Source organism: Pongo abelii, chromosome 6, assembly GCF_028885655.2.
Source record: "Pongo abelii isolate AG06213 chromosome 6, NHGRI_mPonAbe1-v2.0_pri, whole genome shotgun sequence".
NCBI lineage: Eukaryota > Metazoa > Chordata > Mammalia > Primates > Hominidae > Pongo > Pongo abelii.
Window position 1 is genome coordinate 108,461,392 of NC_071991.2, and position 27,487 is coordinate 108,488,878.

Genomic DNA, 27,487 nt, shown 5'->3' on the forward strand with positions numbered 1-27,487 from the left:
TCTGTCCCTATCACTAGCTACCAAATCAAAAACCTAGGAATCTCATTGGAAAATAGACTATAAGACAATTCCACGGTTATGAGTTTTAGAAGATGACTCTAATCGATCATCTTTTTTTTGTACTTATTTTTTGTATATTTGTAAAATAGTAGTTACATGAAGCAAACAATATTATCAATGCAAGGCCCTTTCTCTTTTCAGGCTACTCAACATGCAGAAATGGTGGCCATTGATCAGGTCCTTGATTGGTGTCGTCGAAGTGGCAAGGGTCTTTCTGAAATATTTGAACACACTGTTATATGTCACTGTGGAGCCGTGCATTATGTGTGCAGCTGCTCTCCATCTGATGAGTATCCTTTGACTTCATAAGTTAATGTCTTGTACCATTCATGTGAACATGACAGTGGCAAAACATATAGCACAGCAAGAAGCAGAGGGCAGCTGTGACGGGACTGGCCGGCTGTAGTTAGGATGGTGAAAATACTAAGAAGCCAAAGGAGGCAAGAGTGGTCAGACAGAGCAGGTGTGGCCAATTGCCTCAATCATTTTTTTCAAGCAAAAGTATCAAGTTATATTTTCTATTTTTTTCTTCCACATCATTCTTCTACCCTCTGCCATTTTTTTCTTTCTCCATAAATGGAAATCTAAAATGTATTTCTACTACAATTAGAAAGCAATCAATAAAAAATTTTAGTCCAATTTTGTTTGTATCTCCACACACTACTACATGAACTCAGTTTTACTTTATACTGTATTATAATCATTTGAGCAAAATTTCTTTATTTCTTGTAAATGAATGTGCTAGTATAAGAAATATCTACATTTTAATGAAAATCATAGTGCAGGTACAAAATTTCTAAAAGTGAGAAAATGAAGCAAACACAATACAGCTTTTTGGTACTTTTATATATGTAATCTTTCTTTATTCTGCTGTTGATAGTTTTTGCCTTTCTCTCATTTAAGTAAGTTAATTGAAAGCACAGTATAATTTAATCTCTATTGTACTAAAAATACACAACTATCTATAGTAATACTACTCTGCAACATTCTCAAAAAAACTATTGGGCATTAATTCCATCTGGACTCTCCACTGAATAAGCATTATTAAACAAATTTACTTAAACTATAAAATTCATATTACTGAATTTGCATATATCCAGAGTGTCTGAAGAATAGAGAACAAACATATGAGAAAAAGCTCATCATCACTGGTCATTACAGAAATGCAAATCAAAACCACAATGAGATGCCATCTCATGCCAGTTAGAATGGCGATTATTAAAAAGTCAGGAAACAACAGATGCTGGCGAGGCTGTGGAGAAATAGGAATGCTTTTACAATGTTGGTGGGACTGTAAATTAGTTCAACCATTGTAGAAGATAGTGTGGCAATTCCTCAAGGATCTAGAACCAGAAATACCATTTGACCCAGCAAACCCATTACTGGGTATATACCCAAAGGATTAGAAATCATTTTACTATAAAGACACATGGACATGTATGTTTATAAAGACACATGGACACGTATGTTTACTGCAGCACTATTTACAATAGCAAAGACTTGGAACCAACCTAAACGCCCATCAATGATAGACTGGATAAAGAAAATGTGGCACATATATACCATGGAATACTATGTAGCCATAAAAAGAATGAGTTCATGTCCTTTGCAGGCACATGGATAAAGCTGGAAGCCATCATTCTCAGCAAACCAACATAGGAACAGAAAACCAAATACCACATGTTCTCACTCATAAATGTCAGTTGAACAATGAGAACACACGGATACAGGGAGGGGGACATCACACACCAGGGCCTGTGGAGGCTGGGGGGCAAGGGGAGAGACAGCATTAGGACAAATACCTAATGTATGCAGGGCTTGAAACCTAGATGATGGGTTGACAGGTACAGCAAACCACCATGGCACATGTATACCTATTTAACAAACCTGCATGTTCTGCATATATATCCCAGAACTTAAAGTAAAATAAAAATGAAAAAGAATAAATATAGTTGGCAAATTATATGTATATATACAATACTATTATAACAATATACAATGCTAGTCTGTAGTTTATAACTTTTTCTCATAAAATAAATGAAGCTCCCCTCTCCCCCTCCCCCTCCCCCTCCCCCTCCCCCTCCTCCTCCCCCTCCCCCTCCTCCTCCCCCTCCCCCTCCCCCTCCCCCTCCCTCTCCCTCCCCTTTCTTCGGTCTCCCTCTCCTTTTTTCGGTCTCCCGCTGTTATCGAAGCTGGACTGTACTGCCATGATCTCGGCTCGCTGCAACCTCCCTGCCTCGGGCTCCTGTGACTCTCCTGCCTCGGCCTGCCGAGTGCCTGGGATTGCAGGCGCGCGCCGCCACGCCTGAATGGTTTTTGTATTTTTGGTGGAGACGGGGTTTCACCGTGTTGACCGGGCTGGTCTCCAGCTCCTGGCCTCGAGTGATCTGCCTGCCTCGGCCTCCCGAGGTGCTGGGATTGCAGACGGAGTCTCGCTAACTCAATGCTCAATGGTGCTCAGGCTGGAGTGCAGTGGTGTGATCTCGGCTCGCTGCAACCTCCACCTACCAGCCTCCTGCCTTGGCCTCTTAAAGTGCTAAGATTACAGCCTCTGCCCCGCCGCCACCCCGTCTAGGAAGTGAGGAGCATCTCTGCCTGGCCGCCCATCGTCTGGGATGTGAGGAGCCCCTCTGCCCGGCCGCCCTATCTGGGAAGTGAGGAGCGCCTCTGCCCGGCCGCGCATCGTCTGGGATGTGAGGAGCGCCTCTGCCTGGCTGCCACCCCGTCTGGGAGGAAGTGAGGAGCGCCTCTGCCCGGCTGCCCCGTCTGGGAGATGAGGAGCACCTCTGCCCGGCCGCCCCGTCTGGGAGGTGAGGAGCGCCTCTGCCTGGCCGCCACCCCGTCTGGGAGGAAGTGAGGAGCGCCTCTGCCCGGCTGCCACCCCATATGGGAAGTGAGGAGCGCCTCTGCCCAGCCGCCCCGTCTGGGAGGTGAGGAGTGCCTCTGCCCGGCCGCCCCGTCTGGGAGGTGAGGAGCGCCTCTGCCTGGCCGCCACCCCGTCTGGGAGGAAGTGAGGAGCACCTCTGCCCAGCTGCCCCATCTGGGAAGTGAGGAGCGCCTCTACCCGGCTACCACCCCCTATGGGAAGTGAGGAGCGCCTCTGCCCGGCCGCCCACTCTGGGAAGTGAGGAGCGCCTCTGCCTGGCCACCCACTCTGGGAGGTGAGGAGCGCCTCTGCCTGGCCACTCCGTCTGGGAAGGGAGGAGAGCCTCTGCCCGGCCACCCCGTCCGGGAAGGGAGGAGCGCCTCTGCCCGGCTGCCCCGTCTGGGAGGTGAGGAGCGCCTCTGCCCGGCCGCCACCCCGTCTGGGAGGAAGTGAGGAGCACCTCTGCCCGGCCGCCCCGTCTGGGAAGTGAGGAGCGCCTCTGCCCGGCCGCCACCCCGTCTGGGAGGAAGTGAGGAGCGCCTCTGCCCGGCTGCCCCGTCTGGGAAGTGAGGAGCGCCTCTGCCCGGCTGCCACCCCATATGGGAAGTGAGGAGCGCCTCTGCCCGGCCGCCCCGTCTGGGAGGTGAGGAGTGCCTCTGCCTGGCCACCTCGTCTGGGAAGTGAGGAGCGCCTCTGCCCGGCCACCCCGTCTGGGAAGTGAGGAGCGCCTCTGCCCGGCCGTCACCCCGTCTGGGAGGAAGTGAGGAGCGCCTCTGCCCGGCCGCCCCGTCTGGGAGGTGAGGAGTGCCTCTGCCCGGCTGCCACCCTGTCTGGGAGGAAGTGAGGAGCACCTATGCCCGGCTGCCCCATCTGGGAGATGAGGAGCACCTCTGCCTGGCCGCCCCGTCTGGGAGGTGAGGAGCGCCTCTGCCTGGCCGCCACCCCGTCTGGGAGGAAGTGAGGAGCGCCTCTGCCCGGCTGCCCCATCTGGGAAGTGAGGAGCGCCTCTGCCCGGCCGCCACCCCATATGGGAAGTGAGGAGCGCCTCTGCCTGGCCACTCCGTCTGGGAGGTGAGGAGCGCCTCTGCCCGGCCGCCCCGTCTGGGAGGTGAGGAGTGCCTCTGCCCGGCCGTCACCCCGTCTGGGAGGAAGTGAGGAGCACCTCTGCCCGGCTGCCCCGTCTGGGAGATGAGGAGCACCTCTGCCCGGCCGCCCCGTCTGGGAGATGAGGAGCACCTCTGCCCGGCCGCCCCGTCTGGGAGGTGAGGGGTGCCTCTGCCCGGCCGCCACCCCATCTGGGAGGAAGTGAGGAGCACCTCTGCCCGGCCGCCCCCTCTGGGAAGTGAGGAGCACCTCTGCCCGGCCGCCCCCTCTGGGAAGTGAGGAGCGCCTCTGCCTGGCCGCCACCCCATCTGGGAGGAAGTGAGGAGCGCCTCTGCCTGGCTGCCCCATCTGGGAAGGGAGGAGCGCCTCTGCCCAGCCGCCACACCGTCTGGGAAGTGAGGAGCGCCTCTGCCCGGCCGCCCAGTCTGGGAAGTGAGGAGCGCCTCTGCCCGGCCGCCCTGTCTGGGAGGTGAGGAGCGCCTCTGCCTGGCCGCCACCCCGTCTGGGAGGAAGTGAGGAGCGTCTCTGCCCGGCCGCCCCGTCTGGGAAGTGAGGAGGGCCTCTGCCCGGCCACCCGGTCTGGGAAGTGAGGAGCGCCTCTGCCCGGCCGCCCCCTCTGGGAAGTGAGGAGCGCCTCTGCTCGGCCGCCCCGTCTGGGAAGTGAGGAGCGCCTCTGCCCGGCCGCCCCGTCTGGGAGGTGAGGAGCGCCTCTGCCCGGCTGCCACCCGGTCTGGGAGGAAGTGAGGAGCGCCTCTGCCTGGGCGGCCCCGTCTGGGAAGTGAGGAGCGCCTCTGCCCGGGCGGCCCCGTCTGGGAAGCGAGGAGCGCCTCTGCCCGGGCGGCCCCGTCTGGGAAGCGAGGAGCGCCTCTGCCCGGCCTCCCTGTCTGGGAGGTGAGGAGCGCCTCTGCCCGGCTGCCCTGTCTGGGAGGTGTACCCAACAGCTCCGAAGAGACAGCGACCATCGGGAGCGGGCCATGAGGACGATGGCGGTTTTGTTGAAAGGAAGGGGGGGGGAAGTGTGGGGAAAGGAAGGAGAGATCAGATTGTTGCTGTGTCTGTGTAGAAAGGGGTGGGCATAGGAGACTCCATTTTGTTCTGACTAGGAGAAATTCTTCTGCCTTGGGATGCTGTTGATCTATGGCCTTTCCCCCAGCCCCGTGCTCTCTGAAACATATGCTGTGTCAACTCAGAGTTAAATGGATTAAGGGCGGTGCAAGATGTGCTTTGTTAAACAGATGCTTGAAGGCAGCATGCTCTTTAAGAGTCATCACCACTCCCTAATCTCAAGTACCCAGGGGCACAAACACTGCAGAAGGCCGCAGGGTCCTCTGCCTAGGAAAACGAGAGATCTTTGTTCATGTGTTTATCTCCTGACCTTCTCTACACTATTATCCTATGACCCTCCCATATCCCCCTCTCCGAGAAACACCCAAGAATGATCAATAAATACTTCATAAATTTAAAAAAAAAAAAAAAAAAAAAAAGAAATACACATAAAAGAACAACTCAAATCACTCTAAAAAAATTTTTAAACAATTTTTTAAAGAAATGTCCATTTTATCTTCATCCCCTGTTCCTGGCACAAAGCTCCTAAAACCCTTGTAATTTCCTGAGTGATAAGAGCACCTTTTATCATATAACATTGGGTCTTAGTCCCCAGTTCCTGACATAAGAGCCTCTATGACCCTTGGAATCTCCAGAGTGATAGGAGAGTCTTTTTTCATGGTAATAAGATGACTGGTGGCTGGGTCCCCTGGATAGCCTCAGGATAGGGTCTGGTTGCCAGAAAGACTGAGGCATTTTAGGAGGGGAAAGGAGCTGGAGATTGAGCTATTCACCAATGGCAATAATTTATCAGTTATGCCTACATAAAGGAAACTCCATAAAAACCCTGAATAACACTTAAAAAAGTTTCCAGGTTGGGGAATACATCACTGTGCCAGGAGGCACATCCCAACTCCATCGAGAAAGGAGCTCCTGCACGCAGGACCCTTTCAGACCTTGCCCTATGTACCTCTTCATCTGGCCATTAGTTTGTATTCTTTAAAATAAACAAGTAAGTGTAAAAAAAAATAAAATAAAATAAAAAATAAATGAAGCTTTAGAAAACATTTTTCACTGGGTGCGGTGGCTCACGCCTGTAATCCCAGCACCTTGGGAGGCCAAGGAGGGCGGATCACAAGGTCAGGAGATTAAGACCATCCTGGCTAACACAGTGAAATCCCATCTCTACTAAAAATACAAAAACAAAATTAGCTGGGCGTGGTGGCAGGCACCTGTACTCCCAGCTACTCAGGAGGCTGACACAGGAGAATGGTATGAACCAGGGAGGCAGAGCTTGCAGTGAGCCGAGATCGCACCACTGCACTCCAACCTGGGCAACAGAACGAGACTCCATCTCAAAGAAAAGAAAACATTTTTCACTATAAGAAAATAAAATCACTTATAATAGACATATTTCCAATATTTATATTCTCTGTAGTCCTCTAGTCCTTTATCTATACATATATATTTTTCAAATACTGGAATTATACTATACATCATTTTGTAACTTGCTTTTTTGTTTGACAATATTATAGGAGCACTTTCAATATTCATAGTCTTCGAAAACATGATTTTTGAATGGCTGTATGAATATTCCATCATTTGTAAATATTGTAGTTGATTTTGCTAACCCACCACTATTGGACAGTTACTACCATAATAATGCAGTAGCGAACATCCCTTTATCTTTGCTCTAGTCTCTGATTTATGTCTTGGAAAAAAATTCTAAAAGTTGAAAGTACCAAGTAAAGACATGTAAATATTGTCAAGCCTTTTGATGCCTACCACCAAACTGTTCTTTCTCCAATATTCATAAGAGAACAGTTTAAAGAAACTTCATCAATATTGTGTTGCTGGTATGATGGATGAAAAAGTATGTCTCATTTAATTTCATGCCTTTCATTTACAAGTGAGATTAATCACTTTAATAAATTCATTTTTCATTTTCTTTTTTGAACTATCTGTTCATGACCTTTGCTTATTATCCTTCGAATGTATTTGCTTTTTATTACTATTTTGTGGCTGTTTTTTATACAGGAGTGATATGTTTGATGTTGCAAATACTTTTCCAGGTTCTCATTCACTTTATCATTTCACGTTTTTTTGACATATAAGAGACTTTAATTTTACATACCAAATTTGTTAAACTTTTCCTTCATTATATGTCCCTTTGGTTTTATATTGAGGAAGGCCTTTCTGGGCCTACTATGAAATAATTCATTTATACTTTCTTCTAAGTATTTTATGACTTACATTTAATATTGTTTCTATATTTAATCCATCTGAAATGCATTTTGTATACAGAATTGGAGAGAACTAATCATGCTTTTTTCAGACAAAAGTATTTTAACACGTCAAGTATAAACCATAAACACTTTTCAGATTAATTTTTTTCCATAAGTTTTTGGGGTGGAGGTGGTATTTGGTTACGTGAGTAAAAGAAAACTACTGACTGATATCCTTGATGAACACAGATGCTAAACTCCTTAACAAAATACTAGCTAACCTAATCCAACAACATATCAAAAAGATAGTCCATCGTGATCAAGTGGGTTTCATACCAGGGAGGCAGGAGTGGTTTAACATACACAAGTCAATAACTGTGATACACCATATAAACAGAATTAAAAACAAAAAACACATGATCATCTCAGTAGGTAAGAAGCATTCGACAAAATCCAGCATCCGTTTATGATTAAAACTTTCAGCAAAAATTGGCATGCAAGGGACATACCTCAATGTAATAAAAGCCATTTATGACAAACCCACAGCCAATACTGAATGGGGAAAAGCTGAAAGCATTCCTTCTGAGTACTGGAACAAGACAAGGATGCCCACTCCCACTACTTCTCTTCAGCAAAGTACTAGAAGTCCTAGACAGAGCAAACAGACAAGAGACAGAAATAAAGGGCATCCAAATTGGTAAAGAGGAATTCAAACAGTCACTGTTTGCTGAAGACATGATCATTTACCTTGAAAACCCTAAAGACTCCTCCAGAAAGCTCCTAGAACTGACAAAAGAATTCAGCAAAGTTTCCAGATACAAGATTAATGTACACAAATCAGTAGCTCTTCTATACACCAACAGTGACCAAGCAGAGAATCAATAAAGAACTCAACCCCTTTTACAATAGCTGCAAAAAAAAAAAAAAAAAAAAATACTTAGGAATACAGCTACTAAACAAGGAGTTGAAAGACCTTTACAAGGAAAACTACAAAATGCTGCTGAAAGAAATCACAGATGACACAAACAAATAGAAACACATCCCATGCTCATGGATGGGTAGAATCAATATTGTGAAAATGACCATACTGCCAAAAGCAGTGTACAAATTCAAAGTAATCTCCACCAAAATACCACCATCATTCTCCACAGAATTAGAAAAAACAATTCCAAAATTCATATGGAACGAAAAAAGAGCCTGCATAGCCAAAGCAAGACTAAGCAAAAAGAACAAATCTGGAGGCATCACACTACCTGATTTCAAACTATACTGTAAGGCCATAGCCATCAAAACAGCGAGGTAGTGGTTTAAAAATAGGCACATAGACCAATGGAACAGAATAGAGAACCCAGAAACAACCCCAAATACTTATAGCCAATTGATCTTCAACAAAGCAAACAGATTAATTTTTTTTTGACACAGTATCTTTTTCTGTTGCCCAGGCTGGAGTGCAATGGCATGATCTCAGCTCACTGCAACCTCCATCTCCCAGATTCAAGTGTGCCTCAGCCACCTGAATGGCTGGGATTACAGGCATGCACTACCATGCCTGGCTAATTTTTTTATTTTTATTAGAGACAGGGTTTCATCATATTGCCCAGGCTGGTCTCCAACTCCTGGTCTCAAGTTATCCATCAGCCTTGGCCTCCCAAAGTGCTGGGATTACAGGCATGAGCCTCTGCACCCGGCCTAGATGTATTATTAATGTATTATTAATGTATCCTTTCATACTAACACCTAAGTTGTTTTTGTTTAACATGTACTAGCACTTCCTACCTTTTAAACATGTAGTAGCATATCCTATCGTTTAAACATGTACTAGGATATCCTATCTTTAGGCTCCTTTAATATAGAATCAAGGTTCTCCTTCTCCTTGCTTCCCATGCTACCAGCACTATAAAGTAAGAGAATCAACAAAACATCCTACATTATAAAGAGTAGTTTGATGTTTTGGCTCTATGTAGAACACATCAATTATATCTATCACATATTAATTTAAAAAGTGAACTCAATTCCTCTAGCTATTGAAAAAGATTTGCCCCAGAAGTCTTTTCTGAGTCCTTAGTCCCACTCTCCATCTGAATGTGATACCTCTCCTGTGTGTTTTCCAAGACCTCTGAACATATCTGATCACAGCCCTTATCACCCTGTATTTCTGACTTACTAGTCAGTCCCCCAACTAAACCAAAAGAATTTCAGAAGAACTATGTCTCAGATATTTTATCACTATCCCCTAGCTCATAGTAAGCAGTTTGTAAATATTTGTTAAATAAATGAATGAGTACAAGACTACAAGGCTTTTAATTCCTTTCAGGCCTGCCAGTGACTGTTTGCAACAGTGAATAAGTCACTCAACATTTTAGACTGTGGTGAACAATTCAGAAATCAGTAATTTCTTAGCACAAAGATCTCTTAAGACTTTTCAATCTCAAAATTCTATGGTGACATGACCTGTATCCCCAGAACCCAATTTTACACACCCTGCTGCTACACCTCTTACTTGGTAATATTCCCCTATCCCCACCAGTCTGACCCTTCCAGACTTCCTTGACCTTCTCCAGTCTACCCCACTGTCCATTTAAAATGTTCTCACCTTGTGCTCCTTAAGGCTTTTCTATGGATCAGCCATCTATATCTGTAGTCTGAACAACAGTGCATTTTACTGTACCTTCCCCATGTTAAATGTGTGTGTAGGTATACTGCATGGCTTATTCAGAAGATATCGATGATGTGAAATGCTTAGGCATGAGGTTAAAAAGGAGCTCTCAATCTCTTGCTTACCCCATAGACTTATCTTTGGAAATCCGTATGACATTAGATTAATGACTGCATTCTACTCTAAAACAAAATGCCTCAAGAGTATTAGTATTATTTTATAATTTTACAACTTTTCTTGTTTCCATAATGATCAACAGAAGTGACATGATTTTGCAGTCATGCCAAAAAAGAAAAAAAAAAAAAAGGATTATACTGATGATCTCTTCCCAAATATATTCTGGTGAGGAAAGGTTTATTTTGTTGCTTTTTGCTATTTCCTTGCTCTGGTTTAGTTGTTTTAAATATTTCCATAAGTGTTGGGAGTAAGTTTACTTTGGACAGAACAGATTTGCTTCTATTTTTAAGAATTTGATAGCATGTGGTGAGATTGTTTATCTTGTTGAGATACCCCAAAAACTCAGCCTCTTGATCTAAAATGCAATCCAATAAGTTATAACATGAGTTAAGGTTAATCTGTAAATAAAATACAATTCCAATTTGCTAGTGAATACTTACCTATAAATATTAAAGACAGTATTTTAACTCAAACATTTTCTGATTGCCAACCTATGCTAAGTGTTATGGGGTAGCAAAGGCAATTACAGTCAATTTTCTGCCTCCAAGGAGTGTATTCTGATTAAGACAGACCTGTGCTTAACTAACAATAACACAAGGCAAAATATGGTTCTTTAAAGAAAAACAAATCCTGTAGTAGCAAAAGAATTTTAGCATTAAAATAATATATAGATAACTAGGATTAAAACTGCAGTTCTAATACCTTTCCAAATTTCAATGTACTTCTTTGAATAAGAGAAAAATTAACCAGCCATGTCCTTTCCAAAGAAACACTACAGATTACACATCCTGTAGCATTCTGGAATTATGGGCTCTGACTGGTAGTAGACTACTACTTCTGTTCAAGAGGTTCTTTAAATATTCATGAAGTCTGATTGAGAAAAATGTTAAGAAAGTCATGGTCATACTGAGCAATTCAACTGGTAAACCACGGACTGCATAGCTATGTTCAACATTAGATGGAAAGAATAACTTGAGAGGCTATTAAGGAATAGAATTAGGAAGACTATAGGCTCATTATTAAACCATTATTTATTTAGCATTGCCAACATTCCAAACACAGTGGTAAATGCAAGACTGGTGAATACAATCCATAAAAATATTATCTGAGAGACTGTTTATCATGTTATAAATTCATGGTTTTTAAAAAATAGAAGCCAGGTAGGGTGGCATGCATCTCTAGTCCCATCTACTCAGGAGGCTGAGGCAAGAGGACTGCTTGAGCCCAGGAGTTCAAGGCTGTAGTGAGCTACGACCGTGCTTGTGAATTGCCACTGCACTCCAGGCTGGACCACATAGCAAGACCCCATTTCAAAAATAATAATAATAATAATATTAAGTTAGGAAAAAGCAATCCTTCATTCATTCACAATGTACATGTCCTATATATTCAAATTAAAACCAAGCAAAAGCCTTCTGTTCTGAAACTAACTTTCTATGAAACGCCCAACTTGTATTCCTGGCAATATCAAGTTTCCTTATTCATCTCTATAGATTACCTCATATAATGAAATGGAATCATCCTTTTCCAGAATTAAGTGCTGCTTTTATCACTTTACTTTCTCAAAAACCTTAAAAGCTTTCATTCACAGATGGGTATGGTGGCTCACGCTTGTAATCCCAGCACTTTGGGAGGCTGAGGCAGGCAGATCACCTGAGGTCAAGAGTTTGAGACCAGCCCAGGCAACACAGTGAAACCCCGTCTCTAATAAAAATACGAAAATTAGCCAGGTGTGGTAGCATGCACCAGAAGTCCCAGCTACTTGAGAGGCTGAAGCAGGAGAATTACTTGAATTACCAGGAGGCAGAGGTTACAGTGAGCCAACATCGTGCCACTGCAATCCAGCCTGGATGACAGAGTGAGACTCTGTCTCAAAACAAAACAAAAAAAGCTTCAATTTACTATAAAATCAAATTAAAAATCCTCAATGTGGCATTCAAGACTCTGCATATCTGTATATTAAAACTATTTCCTAATACCTTCACAATGGAAATTTTCTGTTCCAGACACATTGCCTTCATAGTTCCACAAACACACTATGTATATTTATGTCTATTTACATCTATTCTTTCTTTTCTTATCTTTTTCTGAGACAGGGTCTCACTCTGTCACCCAGTCTGGAGTGCTGTGGTGCAATCTCGGCTCACTGCAGCCTTGACCCCCGCAGGCTCAGGTGATCCTCCCACCTCAGCCTCCCAGGCAGCTGGGACTATAGGTGCAAGCTACCATGACCGTGATATGGTTTGGCTCTGTGTCCCCACCCAAATCTCATCTCTAATTGTAATCCCCACATGTTGAGGAAGGGACCTGGTGGGAGGTGACTGCATCACAGGGCGGTTTCCCCATGCTATTCTCATGATAGTGAGTACTCATGAGATCTCATGGTTTAAAATTGTTTAATAGGTCCTCCCCCCTCACTCTCTCTCTCTCTCCTGCCACCACATAAGACATCCACTTTGCCTTCCACCATGATTCTAAGTTTCCTGAGGCCTTTCCAGCCATGTAGAACTGTTAAGTCAATTGAACCTCTTTTCTTTATAAATTACCCAGTCTCAGGTAGTTCTTTACAGCAGTGTAAAAACAGACTAATACAGCCCAGGTATATATATATATATATATATATATATATATATATATATATATATATATATATATTTTGTTTTTTAAACAGGGTCTCACTTTGTCACCCAGGTTGGTGCAATCACACCTAGTGGCACAATCTTGGCTCACTGCAGCCTCAAGTAGTAAGTATTCAAAATATATGTTTTGTTTAAAGGGGGTCAATAAAATAATCTAAGTCAACTATTTTATTTATTACACATGAAGAATCACAGGAAAAAAGTTAAGCAGCTATTCCAAATTACATTGTTTGAAAGCCACATCCCAAACTCAAAACCCAATATTTTTTGGGTTGTAAAGAATCCTGCAGAGGATTGTGAAAGGGTAGAAGTGAGGATCCCTTTCTGTGTAATATTGTTAAAGTTGGGATCCTTTAATTACATGATAGCTTAATTCTAAATACAGAGTTGCCATCGGTTAAATATAAAATAATATTGGGGCAAAATTAGCCACGCCACTTGGAAGTCTTTTGAAAGGTTTGTGTTTATTTTTTTAACCTATATATTGCTATAAGAGGCATACTTGGAACAACCCCCACAAACACATATACTAATTAACTAATCCGGCAGAGGCATAACACACAGGGAGTTTTATCCTTTATGAAGGCCTGGCATATGCATCACATTTAACACAGCCCTAGCTCACAGTACTTTATCTAATTGGCTAGAAAACAAATGGCCACAGAAATTCATGCTAGTCAATCTATTTTTTATATATTTTGGAGTAAAAAGGATATAAATTCATCTGAGTAGATAACTAGCATACAAAGAATTCAGATTGAGTATGCTACAATTAAAAATGGTCACCACAAGAAGCTGAAATATTAGGAGTGTTCAGTGGCATTACTGAGAGTCTTCAAGCAAAAAGGGTTTTCCCAACTGTCACTGTAATTACAATGAAAAAATTTTACTTCCTAATGATTTCATCTAGAACACATTACACATAACAGAATATACATGCATTCAAATGTAATAGACACATAAGGAATACCAATTTTGACTACCTTCTTCCCACAAATCACAAGTGACCTCTAAGCACAACTCTCAAGACTTTTAAATGCTTTCTGGAACTCTTTTTCCATTTAGAAATAAGTAACTACGTACAACAGTTCATGGAAAACTCAAGCACTTAACTATTTCAGTGAAAAGAGGTAGAAAGAAAGTCTATAAACTATACTTTTTATCCATTTGAAAAAATTTAAATTTGCAAAGGAATCACTTCACTCTTAAGGTCCCAACAGCCTAAAAATAAAGTTTATTCTAAATTTTCACATTTGTCAAAGACAATAATATCAAGCAGTAGCCCACAATTCCCTAAAGGAATGATGTCAATTGGTATTTCTTAAATTAATTCAGTGACCTACAGTAATGTGAGTTCTTGGTACATAATGTCTGTCAGTAGGCAATACAAAAATTTCAGAATCACTTCTGGTGTCTGAACTCCAAAATGCAACCCAAAAAATGTGTCTAAAGTAGTTCCTTAATTCCTACTTCACCTTGCATCTGTTACTTATAGCAACGTCAGAAAAATAAAAATTACACCAGGTGTAGATTGCTAGAACTACAGTTCTACAAATTAAATACAGTACAAATTTAACCAAGATTTCTGGTAATATATAATCAGTTATCTTTCTGAGCTAAGACATTACAAGTCTGTAACTCCTTTAACCAACTATGGTTTAGTGAGTTTCACATGTGCTTACACAGCTCATTTTTAGTTACTTACTAGACAATGTGCAATGGTGTACTTTTATAAAAATTTCAAAGGTCTCAAGAAATGGAAATACTCAAATTTAAAGGATTTACTGTTATCTCTGAAATCTCTTTCTCTGCTTTTACTGCTCCCAAGTGTACAGGCACCACGAACACAGAGACCAGCTAAAAGTTCAGGAACAGAAAATTCCAACTACATCATCTTAACAAATAACCCCACACATTACAGTTTAAAAATAGCATATTTGAAAAAAATGCACTAAAAATTATTATTAGAACTTCACACTCAAATGTCTAAAAAGTTATGAACATTTTATATTGTAATACACATAAATTATAAAGAATATCGAAGTATAATATCAGAGAAACAATATGTGTAAGATTATAAAAAATTAGAGGATTATCTGTTTGGATTTTTACATGAATTATTTATGCATTTAAAAACACAGTTGAAGTGAGGAGAGACATAAATGATAACCTAATCACATTCTCTGAGTTTCCCTCCTAGGTCACTGGCTGCTCCTTCTCATCTTCCTGACTCCCATTATTCCTAACCTCTAAGTGTTGGACTACCCTAGGAGGGGTATAGGACTTTTGTCTTTCTCTATTCACTGTCTAGGTCACAGGTCAGTAAACTCTACCTGCAGACCAAATGTAGCTTACCACCTATTAATTTTTATAAATAAAGTTTTATTGGAACGCAGCCACACCCATTTTCTTAATTATTGTCTACAGTTCCTTTCACAATACAAGGTTAAAATTGAATAGCTGCAACAAAGACTAGATAGTGCTTCTGATCCTTTACAGAAGAAAAATTGCCAATCTCTGTCTAGGTGATCTCACTAAGGTGCATAGCTTTAAGTATAATGTATATCCTGAAAATTACCCAAATTCTATCTTCAGTCCTCACTCAGATATGAATGACAACTTCTCTATATTATATTTGGAGGTCTTATAGGCATACAAATTTAACATGTCTAAAAGGTAAAATTTGGTTTCTACCACCCCTGCCCACTCCTTTGCCTCTTGTATCTCAATACACAATTTCCATTCATCCAATTGCTTAGGCCAAAAACTTCAGAACCCTCCTTGATTCCTCTATTTCTCTCATACTCCATATCCCAGCCATCAAAAAAGTATATCTTTAAAATATATCCAGAATCTGGCCACTTCTCAGCCACTCCAATGCTACCACCCTAACTCAAGCCACAACCATTTTCACCTGGACTATTGTAGTAGCCTCTTTACTGGCTCCCTATTTCTGTTCTTGGTCCCTTACACTCGATTTTTACAGAGCATCTAGAGTGATCATGGAATTCCACTACTGAAAACACTTCAAAAGCCATGCAAGGTGTGGCCTCCTGTTATATTCTACCTTTCCTCCCTCTTATTGACTCTGGTCACTCCCCACATGGTCTTTTACTGTCAAGCATGGTCCTGCCTTAGATCTTTGCATTTGCTCTTCTGTCTGGAAAAGTTTCCCCCAACTTATCTAGGTGGTTTAATTCCTCATTTTATTCAGGTCTCTGATCAAAGATTACCTCAAGTTAGAGGTCTTCCTTAATCACTCTCTCTAAATTAGTGACTCCTATCAATTCTATATCCCTGTTATACGTGGATTCCCTAGAAAACGGGCTCTAAGATTCTGGGATTTGCATGCATTTTGGGGAGTGCCCTTAGGAACAACATCTGACAGGGAGTGAAGGAAGCAGGACAGGCAGAGAAAGAAGCTGAATTGCAATGTGGTTGTAACAGAGGTTTAAGCCACAGGAACCTCTGCAGTGGGTATAGTTTTTGAAAATTATCCCACATGAGGAAAAGAGACAGGGTCTTTGAGCCCACATATACATGATGAAATTCCCAGTATCGCCAGCGTTGGGGTGTAACATTGAGTAAGACACACAAATACGTGTTTTAGGGAAATGCAAATTAAAAGCAAAATAAGATACTACTTCATACACACTAGGATAGCTAAAATCAAAAAAGATAAAAAATAACAAATGTTGGTGAGGTTGTGAGGAAAATAGAACCCTCATACATTGCTCATGGGAATGTAACATGGTACACACAGCAGCTCCGGAAAACAGTTTGGCAGTCTCTTCAAAAGTTAAACATAAATATATCACACAACTCAGCAATACCATACCTAGAAATCTGCCTAAGAGACATGAAAACATATATCTACGGAAAGAATTATAAAAGCATACTGGGGGAGGAGCTAAGATGGCCGAATAGGAACAGCTCCTGTCTACAGCTCCCAGCGTGAGCGACTCAGAAGACAGGTGATTTCTGCATTTCCATCTGAGGTACCATGTTCATCTCACTAGGGAGTGCCAGACAGTGGGCGCAGGTCAGTGGGTGAGCGCATCGTGCGCCAGCTGAAGCAGGGGCGAGGCATTGCCTCAATCCAGAAGCGCAAGGGGTCAGGGAGTTCCCTTTCCAGGGGTGACAGACGGCACCTGGAAAATCGGGCCACTCCCACCCGAATACTGTGCTTTTCCAACGGGCTTAGGAAACGGTGCACGAGGAGATTATACCCGCACCTGGCTCTGAGGGTCCTACGCCCATGGAGTCTCCCTGATTGCTAGCACAGCAGTCTGAGATCAAACAGCAAGGCAGCAGCGAGGTTGGGGGAGGGGCGCCCACCATTGCCCAGGCTCACTTAGGTAAACAAAGCAGCCTGGAAGCTTGAACTGGGTGGAGCCCACCACAGCTCAAGGAGGCCTGCCTGCCTCTGTAGGCTCCACCTCTGGGGGCAGGGCACAGACAAACAAAAAGACAGCAGTAACCTCTGCAGACTTAAATGTCCCTGTCTGACAACTTTGAGGAGAGCAGTGGTTCTCCCAGCACGCAGCTGGAGATCTGAGAACTGGCAGACTGCCTCCCCAAGTGGGTCCCTGACCCCTGACCCCCAAGCAACCTAACTGGGAGGCACCCCCCCAGTAGGGGCAGACTGACACCTCACAGGGCCGGCCAGGTACTCCAACAGACCTGCAGCTGAGGGTCCTGTCTTTTAGAAGGAAAACTAACAGAAAGGACATCCACACCAAAAACCCATCTGTACATCACCATCATCAAAGACCAAAAGTAGATAAAACCACAAACATGGGGAAAAAACAGAACAGAAAAACTGGAAACTCTAAAAAGCAGAGTGCCTCTCCTCCTCCAAAGGAACGCAGTTCCTCACCAGCAACGGAACAAAGCTGGATGGAGAATGACTTTGACGAGCTGAGAGAAGAAGGCACAGACGATCAAATTACTCTGAGCTACGGGAGGATACTCAAACCAAAGGCAAAGAAGTTGAAAACTTTGAAAAAAATTTAGAAGAATGTATAACTAGAATAACCAATACAGAGAAGTGCTTAAAGGAACTGATGGAGCTGAAAATCAAGGCTTGAGAACTACGTGAAGAATGCAGAAGCCTCAGGAGCCGATGCGATCAAATGGAAGAAAGGGTATCAGCCCTGGAAGATGAAATGAATGAAATGAAGCGAGAAGGGAAGTTTAGAGAAAAAAGAATAAAAAGAAATGAGCAAAGCCTCCAAGAAATGTGGGACTATGTGAAAAGACCAAATCTACGTCTGATTGGTGTACCTGAAAGTGACGGGGAGAATGGAACCAAGTTGGAAAACACTCTGCAGGATATTATCCAGGAGAACTTCCCCAATCTAGCAAGGCAGGCCAACATTCAGATTCAGGAAATACAGAGAATGCCACAAAGATACTCCTCGAGAAGAGCAACTCCAAGACACATAATTGTCAGACTCACCAAAGTTGAAATGAAGGAAAAAATGTTAAGGGCAGCCAGAGAGAAAGGTCGGGTTACCCTCAAAGGGAAGCCCATCAGACTAACAGCGGATCTCTCGGCAGAAACCCTACAAGCCAGAAGAGAGTGGGGGCCAATATTCAACATTCTTAAAGAAAAGAATTTTCACCCCAGAATTTCATATACAGCCAAACTAAGCTTCATAAGTGAAAGAGAAATAAAATACTTTACAGACAAGCAAATGCTGAGAGATTTTGTCACCACCAGGCCTGCCCTACAAGAGCTCCTGAAGGAAGCGCTAAACATGGAAAGGCACAACCGGTACCAGCCGCTGCAAAATCATGCCAAAATGTAAAGACCATCGAGACTAGGAAGAGACTACATCAACTAACGAGCAAAATAACCAGCTAACATCATAATGACAGGATCAAATTCACACATAACAATATTAACTTTAAATGTAAATGGACTAAATGTTCCAATTAAAAGACACAGACTGGCAAATTGGATAAAGAGTCAAGACCCATCAGTGTGCTGTATTCAGGAAACCCATCTCACGTGCAGAGACACACATAGGCTCAAAATAAAAGGATGGAGGAAGATCTGCCAAGCAAATGGAAAACAAAAAAAGACAGGGGTTGCAATCCTAGTCTCTGATAAAACAGACTTTCAACCAACAAAGATCAAAAGAGACAAAGAAGGCCATTACATAATGGTAAAGGGATTAATTCAACAAGAAGAGCTAACTATCCTAAATATATATGCACCCAATACAGGAGCACCCAGATTCATAAAGCAGGTCCTGAGTGACCTACAAAGAGACTTAGACTCCCACACATTAATCATGGGAGACTTTAACACCCCACTGTCAACATTAGACAGATCAACGAGACAGAAAGTCAACAAGGATACCCAGGAATTGAACTCAGCTCTGCACCAAGCAGACCTAATAGACATCTACAGAACTCTCCACCCCAAATCAACAGAATATACATTTTTTTCAACACCACACCACACCCATTCCAAAATTGACCACATACTTGGAAGTAAAGCTCTCCTCAGTAAATGTAAAAGAACAGAAATTATAACAACCTATCTCTCAGATCACAGTGCAATCAAGCTAGAACTCAGGATTAAGAATGTCACTCAAAACCACTCAACTACATGGAAACTGAACAACCTGCTCCTGAATGACTACTGGGTACATAACGAATGAAGGCAGAAATAAAGATGTTCTTTGAAACCAACGAGAACCAAGACACAACATACCAGAATCTCTGGGATGCATTCAAAGCAGTGTGTAGAGGGAAATTTATAGCACTAAATGCCCACAAGAGAAAGCAGGAAAGATCCAAAATTGACACCCTAACATCACAATTAAAAGAACTAGAAAAGCAAGAGCAAACACATTCAAAAGCTAGCAGAAGTCAAGAAATAACTAAAATCAGAGCAGAACTGAAGGAAATAGAGACACAAAAAACCCTTCAAAAAATTAATGAATCCAGGAGCTGGTTTTTTGAAAGGATCAACAAAATTGATAGACCGCTAGCAAGATTAATGAAGAAAAAAAGAGAGAAGAATCAAATAGATGCAATAAAAAATGATAAAGGGAATATCACCGCCGATCCCACAGAAATACAAACTACCATCAGAGAATACTACAAACACCTCTACGCAAATAAACTAGAAAATCTAGAAGAAATGGATAAATTCCTCAACACATACACCCTCCCAAGACTAAACCAGGAAGAAGTTGTATCTCTGAATAGACCAATAACAGGAGCTGAAATTGTGGCAATAATCAATAGCTTACCAACCAAAAAAAGTCCAGGACCAGATGGGTTCACAGCCGAATTCTACCAGAGGTACAAGGAGGAACTGGTACCATTCCTTCTGAAACTATTCCAATCAATAGAAAAAGAGGGAATCCTCCCTAACTCATTTTATGAGGCCAGCATCATCCTGATACCAAAGCCGGGCAGAGACACAACCAAAAAAGAGAATTTTAGACCAATATCCTTGATGAACATTGATGCAAAAATCCTCAAGAAAATACTGGCAAACAGAATCCAGCAGCACATCAAAAAGCTTATCCACCATGATCAAGTGGGCTTCATCCCTGGGATGCAAGGCTGGTTCAATATACGCAAATCAATAAATGTAATCCAGCATATAAACAGAACCAAAGACAAAAACCACATGATTATCTCAATAGATGCAGAAAAGGCCTTTGACAAAATTCAACAACCCTTCATGCTAAAAACTCTCAATAGATTAGGTATTGATGGGACGTATCTCAAAATAATAAGAGCTATCTATGACAAACCCACAGCCAATATCATACTGAATGGGAAAAAACTGGAAGCATTCCCTTTGAAAACTGGCATAAGACAGGGATGCCCTCTCTCACCGCTTCTATTCAACATAGTGTTGGAAGTTCTGGCCAGGGCGATTAGGCAGGAGAAGGAAATAAAGAGTATTCAATCAGGAAAAGAGGAAGTCAAATTGTCCCTCTTTGCAGACGACATGATTGTATATCTAGAAAACCCCATTGTCTCAGCCCAAAATCTCCTTAAGCTGATAAGCAACTTCAGCAAAGTCTCAGGATACAAAATCAATGTACAAAAATCACAAGCATTCTTATACACCAATAACAGACAAACAGAGAGCCAAATCATGAGTGAACTCCAATTCATAATTGCTTCAAAGAGAATAAAATACCTAGGAATCCAACTTACAAGGGATGTGAAGGACCTCTTCAAGGAGAACTACAAACCACTGCTCAAGGAAATAAAAGAGGATACAAACAAATGGAAGAACATTCCATGCTCATGGGTAGGAAGAATCAATATCGTGAAAATGGCCATACTGCCCAAGGTAATTTACAGATTCAATGCCATCCCCATCAAGCTACCAATGACTTTCTTCACAGAATTGGAAAAAACTACTTTAAAGTTCATATGGAATGAAAAAAGAGCCCGCATCACCAAGTCAATCCTAAGCCAAAAGAACAAAGCTGGAGGCATCACACTACCTGACTTCAAACTATACTACAAGGCTACAGTAACCAAAACAGCATGGTACTGGTACCAAACCAGAGATATAGATCAATGGAAGAGAACAGAGCCCTCAGAAATAATGCTGCATATCTACAACTATCTCATCTTTGACAAACCTGAGAAAAACAAGAAATGGGGAAAGGATTCCCTATTTAATAAATGGTGCTGGGAAAACTGGCTAGCCATATGGAGAAAGCTGAAACTGGATCCCTTCCTTACACCTTATACAAAAATTAATTCAAGATGGATTAAAGACTTAAATGTTAGACCTAAAACCATAAAAACCCTAGAAGAAAACCTAGGCATTACCATTCAGGACATAGGCATGGGCAAGGACTTCATGTCTAAAACACCAAAAGCAATGGCAACAAAAGCCAAAATTGACAAATGGGATCTAATTAAACTAAAGAGCTTCTGCACAGCAAAAGAAACTACCATCAGAGTGAACAGGCAACCTACAAAATGGGAGAAAATTTTTGCAACCTACTCATCTGACAAAGGGCTAATATCCAGAATCTACAATGAACTCCAACAAATTTACAAGAAAAAAACAAACAACCCCATCAAAAAGTGGGCGAAGGACATGAACAGACACTTCTCAAAAGAAGACATTTATGCAGCCAAAAAACACATGAAAAAATGCTCACCATCACTGGCCATCAGAGAAATGCAAATCAAAACCACAATGAGATACCATCTCACACCAGTTAGAATGGCAATCATTAAAAAGTCAGGAAACAACAGGTGCTGGAGAGGATGTGGAGAAATAGGAACACTTTTACACTGTTGGTGGGACTGGAAACTAGTTCAACCCTTGTGGAAGTCAGTGTGGCGATTCCTCAGGGATCTAGAACTAGAAATACCATTTGACCCAGCCATCCCATTACTGGGTATATACCCAAAGGACTATAAATCATGCTGTTATAAAGACACATGCACACATATGTTTACTGCGGCATTATTCACAATAGCAAAGACTTGGAACCAACCCAAATGTCCAACAATGATAGACTGGATTAAGAAACTGTGGCACATATACACCATGGAATACTATGCAGCCATAAAAAAGGATGAGTTCATGTCCTTTGTAGGGACATGGATGAAATTGGAAATCATCATTCTCAGTAAACTATCGCAAGAACAAAAAACCAAACACCACATATTCTCACTCATAGGTGGGAACTGAACAATGAGAACACATGGACACAGGAAGGGGAACATCACACTTCGGGGACTGTTGTGGGGTGGGGGAAGGGGGGAGGGATAGCATTGGGAGATATACCTAATGCTAGATGATGAGTTGGTGCAGCGCACCAGCATGGCACATGTATACATATGTAAATAACCTGCACATTGAGCACATGTACCATAAAACCTAAAGTATAATAATAATAAAAAAAAGAAAAAAAGAAAAAACAAAGATAAAAGTCCTAGAAAAGAAAAAATAAATAAATAAATAAAACCTTCAAAAAAAAAAAGAATTATAAAAGCATATTCATGGTATTATTCATAATACCTAAAAGCAACACAACATAAAAGTCTAGCAAATGGTGTGTGGATTAACAAAATGAGGTGCATCTAAAGAAAAAATAATATTCAGCAAAAAAACGAACAAAATACGGATACATACTGTAACATGGATGAACCTCAGAAACATTACACTCAGGGAAAGAAGCCAATGCAAAGGACCATTTATTGTGTGATTCTTTTTAAATGAAATATCCAGAAGGGGAAAATCAATAGAAATACAAAATAGATTATTGGTTGCCTGGAGGTAGGGTTAAGAAATAACAGTAAGTGCAAATGGCCATGGGGAGTATTTTCAGGATGATTAAAACATTCCAAAATTAGATTACAGTGATGGCTGTACAACCCTATACATTCACTATATCATCAATTTCTATACTTAGCATGAGTGAATTTTATGAAATGTAAATTATATAGAAATAAAGACATAAAAAAGAAAAATAAATATTACTGGCTGATTCTTAAATTGACTAATAATAATGGTGACAATAACTACTACTCACTGAAAATTTGCTTAGATTCAAGAATTTTTCTGAGTGCTTCATATGTATTAACTCATTTAATCTTCAACACAATCCTATGAAGCAGGAACTATATTATTCCTATTTCAGAGATGAGATAACTCAGGCGTGGGAAAATTAAATAGCATGCTCAAGGTCATAGAACTAAATATATATTAATTAACTTATAAAAATTAAACATTCTACTTTAAACGCTAAGCAACAGCACTTATCTAAAACAAACCAAAAAAGTAGAAGATAATACCATATGTGTGTATACATGGTAAGTTCCCTGTAAGTAGCGTATTTAAGATTTTCCAATAAGTGACCAACTTGCAACACTTCTGATTATCTGTATAGCCATTGAAACAAGTAATAAGTGTAATATTTATTATAAGACAGCTTGGCCAGTACTTGATTCATATTCAGTGAGAGACTTAATTACTGTAGACAAATATAAAGAATGCTCATGATCTAATCTACTGAATCACTATGTTCATACAGACACAGAAATATCACTATGGGTACACATAAATACAACTTTATTCTGCAAGAGTCATGCATAAACATACAAACTCTAAGTCACACAATCTCTATAATAAAGATTTTTCTAGTGCATCATGTCACAGAACTGCAAGCATATCATTTTCTTCCTGAAACTGAAATGCATAACGGGACAAGGTGAGATGACTGTGTGTTTTATCTTTTTCATATGAAAGTTCAGTAATAAATTTCACATGGCAGTAAGCCAATATGAATGAAAAACTTGGAGATACTAACTTCTCATGTAGCTACCAGTAAAACACTCTCAAATTTACAGATACCCCTAGAAAAGACAGCTGATAACCACATTGTATGTAGTTAATTTTTTTTCTAAATGAAGGCATATAAATGATCAGCAAGCCTGACATTTAGATATTTGACAACAATGTGTTTTAAACAGTCTAATAAAACACAAAGCACAGATGTAGAGGAAGCAAGATATGTAACTAAAACCACATTCACCTTCAATTCCTTTGCAGGTTAACACTGAAAAACCTACATCAGCACTTTCTGTCTAGATGATATATTGATACAAAGCTAGAAGAAAAATGGTGATAAAAAAGTACCATTTGTAATTGAAAATAAATGTTGCTAAGTGCTGACAAGCTTCTGTCAGTTAAATTGTTTTTATTTAGAAATATTTTGCATTTCCTCTATTATTCTTAAGAAGCTTTGTAATTAATTTTTGTTCCAAATAATGTTTTTGTGTATTGATTACACAAATTAGTAATATATACATTTAAGACATCCATTTAAAGTTGAAGAAACCATTCCATAATAGAAAGCTAATTCCTACCCTTAATTGTCTTAAAATTTAACGTCCACCTAGAAAGCAATGCATCAGTAATAAATTTATGATTCAATATGGTTATCAGCCCATAGCTAAAAATTTGCAGATCTATATAACCAAGCACATTAAAAGTCCCCATGGGTAACATATAACCATGAGTAACTCTCATAATTCAACATGCACTACAGTAAGAACCATTACAACTGCATGTTTTCATTGTTAGGTCCCAATCCATTTTTAAAAGAAGCTGTACATGTACATCACCAACTTGCACATACATGGATGCAAAATTAAATTACCTAAAGGGTATCTTCTGAAAAACCTGAGAGTTTTTTTTAAGACATCAGTATAACCTTGGTTAAATAATCTTATGGTCTCTATACAAAGATTTGAAATTTCTGAAAATAAAAACATACAGTAACATAAAGCTTGCTTCTAAGAGTAGCCAGATTCAATATTCAGGTTTAGAAAAATTACATTCATTAAATTTAAGTGAAACAAATAATTATGCTGAACTTCTACAGGATTGCCCTCAAAATCCTATACATAACTAGAAAAGTGGACAAAATATATAAAGCTATTTCAGATAGGGGACCAATGGCAGAAGAGGCATGTGATTATTAACAAAAGGGAAACAAATCAGGTGATATCTAAAACTGCCTCTATTTCAACCTAGATGCAAAGTCTAAACTGTGGTATAAGAATGGGGAACTCAGAGCCTCATGATCCAAATAAGTTGAGAAACAGATTAGAGTTTGAAGACGCTGGGATGGCTGGAATTTGTGGGACATATTACAGATAAAGAGAACGCTATGCAGAGATTGACTTAAGAATACTCATGAGGCTTTGAATAGGAATCTGTGCTACATAGGGTGAAACTCCAAGCAGCCAAGTGAAAAATAGCAGGAAAAGATCAATTTCAGGGGAGCTATAAAGTGAACAATTCCAAGAATGAAGAGCCCTTGTTGTTGAATACCCAGAGTATTCTGTAGAGACTCCAGAGAGCTCATGCCTTAGTAGTGAGTCTAAACTAGCTCTAGAGTAAAGATTACCCTAGATCATCCTTGAAAAGCATAAAAATAGCCTTGAAATGAGCAGGCTGATCTGCAAATAACTTAAATGCTTACCAAAAAAGTGGAGGGTGGTGGGGAGAGAGACCATTTAAAAGAAAAACCAAAATGTAATTAGTACTACATTAGTAACCAAAAAGAAAAACCAATGTAAATTAGTATCTACATTGTTCAAATTCAGCTGAACAATGTAAATACTAATATTCAATGCCTAATAGTGAAAAAAAAATTAGAGACAGACAAATAAAAGGGAGGAAATGTTGCCCAGAACTAGGAGAAAAATCAGTCAATAAAAACAGATCCAGAATTAACAAAGATAACAAAATTAACATTAAAAGGCCTTAAAACAGCTATTAAAATAAGTTCAATAAGATTAAAGACTTAAAGGAAATACGAACATAATGAGAAGACAAAGAGAACATATTGAGAACCACCAAATTAAGTGTCTAAATATTTAAAAATATTTTTGATATGAAAATGTTGCAGATAAGACACTACAGAAAATATCAGTGAAGTTGGAAACATAGCAATATAAATTATTTTAAACAAAGTACAAAGGAAGAAAATATTTTAAAAATAAACAGTCTTGGTAATATGTGAAGGCAACAACAAATAATCTAACATTTTTGTGATTCAAGCACTAAAATAAAGAGGAAAGAGGTCAAGAAAATATTTAAAGAAAACATGCTCCCAATTTTTCTGAATTTAATAAACAATATCAACCTACAAATCCAAGAAGTTCAACAAAGCCCAGGCAGAATAAAGAAAAACCATGACAAGACATGTTATAATCAAATTGCTAAAAAAAAAAAAAAAAAAAAAAAGTAATAGAGAAAAATCTTAAAAGTAGCCAGAAAAAAAGGCACATAACGTACATAGCAGTAAATATAATAACACATGTCTTGTGAGAAATTATGCAAGCTAGATGGGAATGGAATGACATTCTTAGAGTGCTGTAAGAAAAAAAATGTGAAACTAAAAATCATACATCCAGATCAAATATTTTTCAAAAATGAACACAAAGGCAAAGATGTCATTACCGATATACCCAGGACCTAGCCAAAACCCACAACACCCCTGAAATTCTCAAGATCAAGTTCAAAAAAAGGGGTCCCCGGAAAAGTGACCATCAAGGTGGCACCACCTCACCAGACCTCCTTGGAGCTCTTCGTGTACCTGAACGAAGTCACAGGCAAGCACGGCATGGGCTATATTGACATTGTGGAGAACTGCTTCATTAGAATGAAGTCCAGAGGTATCTACAAGACCCCAGCAGGCACCATCCTTCACCAGGCTGATTTAGACATCAAGGTCTTCACCATGGATTGGGAAGTGCACAAAATCAACCCTGAGTGTAAATCTGTCCACCATTGCATCACCAAGTCCCAGGAGCAAATGGAAGGAAAAGTGCAGGTGCCCATCTTCAAGGACCAGGTGCACATCCTTAGCCAGGAGTCTCTACTGTCTCTCTACAAGGAGGAGCTGGTGAGCATCAACATGCAGGGGAATTATGAGCCAATCGATGCCACCGGTTTTATCAACATCAATTACCTCAGGCTGAAGGAATATCATTATTTCCAGAGTAAGGTCACTGTCAAATAGACCCGTGTACAATGGAGACCTGGGGCCCCCTCACGTTGCAGCTCTCCCAACTACAGGTGCTAAATGTTGTGATGATTTGTAATTGTGACTTGTTCTCCCCGGCTGGCAGAATAGTGGGGCTGCCAGGCCCCAACTTTGTTCCCTGATCTCCCTGAAGCCTGCAAAAT

General features: G+C 40.8%; 1 protein-coding gene and 1 pseudogene across 9 annotated transcripts in view; one reads left to right on the forward strand and one right to left on the reverse strand.

Annotated features, from left to right (window-relative positions):
• The window catches only part of IMMP2L (inner mitochondrial membrane peptidase subunit 2), a 917,762-nt gene that overhangs the window by 743,987 nt on the left and 146,288 nt on the right, over positions 1-27,487 (reverse strand). The window lies entirely within an intron of this gene.
• LOC134761706 (argininosuccinate synthase-like) lies at positions 220-27,414 on the forward strand (annotated as a pseudogene).